The 4,683-nt window shown below is 41.9% G+C and overlaps 1 long non-coding RNA gene across 1 annotated transcript; it reads right to left on the bottom strand.

The window, feature by feature from the left end:
* Window positions 1-493: 493 nt before the first annotated feature.
* LOC144121930 (uncharacterized) lies at window positions 494-4,453 on the bottom strand. Its single transcript, XR_013312742.1, has 3 exons — window positions 4,286-4,453; window positions 2,183-2,231; window positions 494-713 (listed from the first exon to the last, which is right to left on the bottom strand). It is a non-coding gene; the product is annotated as an uncharacterized LOC144121930 (long non-coding RNA).
* Between the last annotated feature and the right edge of the window lie 230 nt (window positions 4,454-4,683).

Here is a 4,683-nt window from a genome sequence, read left to right as displayed (position 1 = left end):
CCAGGAACGCTGTACGATTAGCGGTTGCTCACAATTTCGGTACTAATGCAATCAGAAAACCTGGCGTCACATTGAGGTAGGCCTGTGGGTGTATGCATTGACAAATTAGCATGTATGTTTTCCTGAAATGGCGGTGGTCGGTTTGTTGCGGGCATCCTACTGCCGCTTGATGACCTCACCCTATTGTTCTTGTCATCACAGGGACTTACTTGACCATCTGCGATAACACACCGAAGGCTTTTGAGGCTAGTGATGGTTTTGTGTTGAAATATATGCCTCAGTGTTTCGTGCGAATGCTTGCCGTATTCCGCTGTGGTCTGCTTGCACGCTAATGACAGCATTTATTCGTGCATCAGTGCCGTTAGAAAGCGAACCCATGACGGATTTAGTGTGAAAAAAGGCCCTTTTCAGATCGAAAGCTGCAGCAGTGTTATCGCGCTAGCAGAGGCTGCATCGTGCCCCCCAACATCAAATCGTGCGATCACCGTAGCAATGACGGTTGCGGAGCACTCGACTCCCCGAGCACTTTTATTTGCCAGGAACCAATACATCGGCAACAGTGAAGCCGATTAGTTGTTTGCTGCCAAGCGCCGGAAGATCTCCGGTACTGGTTTGGATGGATCGAGGCAATACCCGTGGTTGTTCGGGTGGTCGAATCTTCGATAGCAGGCGCAGCCACTTTTGCACCCACTTGGGCATTCATCGGGTCGGCACTGCAAGAGAATTTGCTCTAGGCTATGAAGTAGGCAAATGCGTCGGGACTTTCGGCTTAGCAATTAAGTCTCATAGCCGCTCAGAGATTCGCTATCGGTGACAAAAAATTGACATCAAGGCTTGTCTATTCTAAGGTACCCATGTGATTGGCCGCAAAAAAAAAAAAAAACTGAGATTCGCAAATAAAGCATTTCTAGGGCTGCTGATTCTGCATCCTATTTTGTCCATATTCTGGCAATGGTGAATTTTTATGACGCTCACGGAAAGAAGAAAAATCTTGAGGCGAAACTAATGTATGTGCTCAACTGCATTTAATGAAGTCCAACTGAATTTTTTTCTGAAACATTTATATGTTCGAAAAGAACTAAATAGAATATCACGAGAGAGCTCAAGCTTTTCTCAGAGAAATATAAATTTGTTATTTAATTTATTTGATAAATTTTATTCATTTCAAAATTTTTTCATTGCGGGCTTCCCCGGATGACTACTCTGCATTAGCAGATAATAGGAACCGAAAAAATTGGTACCGCCATAAAGTGCTAAGAAACAGGACTTGCGGGCACACACATTATGCATTGATAGATTGTCTTTATAAGGTTAAAGGCAGAGGGAATCACACGTTTGTTTATTTATTTACTGCAGTACCTACACTCGACTGCAGGGGCATTAAAGTAGGGGAATTGTTGGGATGACTCGGATCTTTCAATCTTACGTGCATAAGTTCTTTTCAATTGAAAAAATGTCACTTCGGTGTTTCCACTTTGCCATAATATCTAAACTTTGGTTTCGCGAGATGGCGATTCCTTTGTTTTGCTCCTGCACAAAAATACTTCTTACATGCTTTTAGCTGAATACTGATTATTTTCACCTGTTACAGAATAGACTAGCCCTTGACCATTATAGACGTGCTATGAAGAAAAGTGTTGAAACGATCGAGATATGTTGCCATCCTTGCGTTGCAAAATAAGTTTACTCTTTTCATACAATGGCGTACACAAGTGCTGAACCGTAGCACAAAAAAGGGATGCTTTTCGTTTGTTAGTGAGCCTGATAGGCTATTGCTTTGTGGCGAAAACAGGGGCGGTGAATAATAAAGGTAATATACAAAAATACTGTCGAGTTCTTTTGCTATCGCAGGTTCGATATTTGAACAGACGGTTGGAGGCTGGCAATATCGTTAATCTAAACCTCGAGGTAGTGATAAATAAGTGCGTACTCAGGTTGCGGGACGGATGCACGACTTAAACTGCGGAACCTTACACTGCTGCGAACACGCGGGATTCGCTATAATCCTGTCAAACAAATGTGGTTTGGCGTAGCCCGCACGCGGCGTCACAGGCGCCGCAACATATCAAGAGCATAACTCGGGAACGCACAGGTTTGAAAAAGTAAATGATTTCTCATCATCTTCATTGCATCAACGAAAAGACTGTCGTGAAGTCATCTCCTGTGATGATATCATACTCACCGTGTCAACACATTGGGCGTGTTCGCGGTAGTCCTCGCTCCAGATTTGGCTGTAAATGAAAAGAGTTTCAGATTTACACTATAGTATGTGCTCTACTGAAGCTTGTCTTCCACGCGGTATCGCGGTAGCTTGAACAGCCCTTTCCGTCGACTCTTGTGCAAGTTGAGATATAAAGCTAAGCTTTCTCTTCTGTGAGAAAACCGTCTGAGAGACGTATCTTTGACGGTATTCCGCGTCTTGTATTGACGACTTGCCTCTATTTTTTTCTATTTTTTTATTCCAACACACTTTTATAGCGAAGTGCCTACCTGTAAGTTAAAAAAGGTATTTTTTCTGGTACAATGATTTTCACTTAGGCTTTCCAAATTATGACTCTAATTTTCTCACTAGTAAACGTATGCTCCAAGACGCTTAAACTATTTCAATTTTAAATTTTAATTTAGTTCGGTCATAAATACACGATGTGAAATATCACCACCAGGTAAGGCAAAGGGACTCCTGTATCTCCTGACGTGGCCTTCAGGCCTGACGTATACATATAGCAGCCGGCACAGAATCAATAAAAGTGTAATGGGCACAATGAAAATTACACAGCTAACTACACAGGTATGCGCAAAAGAATGAACTTATATGAAGGCACTGGAACAGAATTGTTTATGAAGAATGTTATACAGCTTCTAACAGTGTTCGTAACAATCATTGCTCAAGTATTTTATTAAGCAACAATACATCAATTTGAATCACGCCATTTAAACCACGGGGGAATTCGTGGATACTTCAATGGGACATTAGAAGAAATCAATTATATACGTTTGAAGGAAGCAGGCGTAGCGTTAACTGTTTTTTTAAAAACGAGGCACAGGTACGTTTTCTTTGGCTAGTGTAACTTTATTACACAGGACAAATATTTCATTCAGTATAGTTTTATTACCACAGTTTGTTCTTTGTTTTAACGCCATCAATGAAATAGAGCCTAAGTTGTAGGCTACATGTCTGTTTAAGCATGTGTTTGAAAAGGCGGCATAATTATGTTTAATTTCGCGGAAAATCAGTTTGGCTAAGCCAAAATTGGGCTACAATTGTATCCAGCACGAGTCACGATTCCAAGCATTAAATTTCTTATATATTCCTCTGCATGGTTTGAGGGCCCTGCACGCCGTCATTACAGATGTCATGAAAGTTTTTATTTCAATTTAATTCAGAAAATGATAGCCTGCATTACGTTGGCATTCAACTGCAATTTGGGACGGTCTCGTACTAAATTTTATGTTTCATTTCTTCTACCTTGGCTTGCCAGCTAGTGGCTTTTCGCGATTTTGACGACGTCTGGAAGGGCTAATCCGCAAGCGCCTTGGTATCCAATGAAAATGCTACTTTGTCCTATCTCCACAGACTTACCTGTCTGCTGGACTTTTTTCGAAATATACCGAAGTGACAGAAATTTTAACCTACTCGGCCAGCAGCATTGCTTAGTTAAAAGTTGGTTTTAAGTTTTCTTTTCGCATTCATATTGAAACCTATCACTGCACCAATAAGAAAACTTAAATCTCTCGCCATGATGTTGTGCGCTACATGCCTCTCCGGAATTTTATGTTTCGGCTTTTCTTATAGGAGGGCTTTCCCCGGAAAATAAAGCGGTTTTTCCTAAAAAATAATTATTCTTGAACTTTGGTGTTTTGTCTCAGTGACACGTGTTCTGGATTATTTTTAGGCATGAAGTTATCGGATTCTAATACCGGAAAATAAAGCGGTTTTTTCTAAAAAATAATTATTCTTGAACATTAGTGTTCTGTCTTCTGGATTATTTTTAGGCATGAAGTTATCGGATTCTAATATCCTCATTTCGGGAGACCCTCTCACAAGAAATGTGCCGTTTGCTATCTTTCTACCTAATATTGAATGTAGGCGCTTGAGTGCATAATGAATAACCCCGGGAACTCTGAAATTCTGCATTACTGCATCCCAGTGTACGTGAAGACCAACTTCAAACCCGACTACAGTGAAAATTTGACACAAACACACGCAAAAATAACAGCAAAATCCAGGAGCACATATAAGGGCTAGCGTCACCATATAGTGCGATGTATATAGCAGAATACTCACTCAGCAAAAGTCACCGCCACGCCGACAAGCAAAACAAATAGCAGCGCCCTCATGTTTGCCTTCCAGGTGGAAGAGTTCTTTCAATCAGGTGCTAGGAAACAGGCTCAGTGTCTACGCTGCTAAGCGGGCGCTCTTATATACGAAACCACAGCGCAGAAAACGCGAAACTTGTCAAGTGACGATCAATTGGGTGCCAGCCTTCCCACTTGTTAACAATATCCGGCGAGCGTCGGACGCCGGGCGTGGCTGTTTCAGATAGAAGAAAATTGGAAAGAAGATGAGGAGATATTGCACGCGCGGAAATCCTGCCTCCCGCCTGTTGAGCTTTCCTGCATGGCGCTAACAATCCTTGCCGCTATCAGCTGCAGCCCATGAACACATCATTTAGCTTCAGGCGC

This window comes from Amblyomma americanum, chromosome 2 (genome assembly GCF_052857255.1).
Source record: "Amblyomma americanum isolate KBUSLIRL-KWMA chromosome 2, ASM5285725v1, whole genome shotgun sequence".
Classification (NCBI taxonomy): Eukaryota; Metazoa; Arthropoda; class Arachnida; order Ixodida; family Ixodidae; genus Amblyomma; species Amblyomma americanum.
The sequence above is the reverse complement of the archived record's forward strand: the minus strand, read 5'-3'. Positions and strand labels throughout refer to the sequence as shown.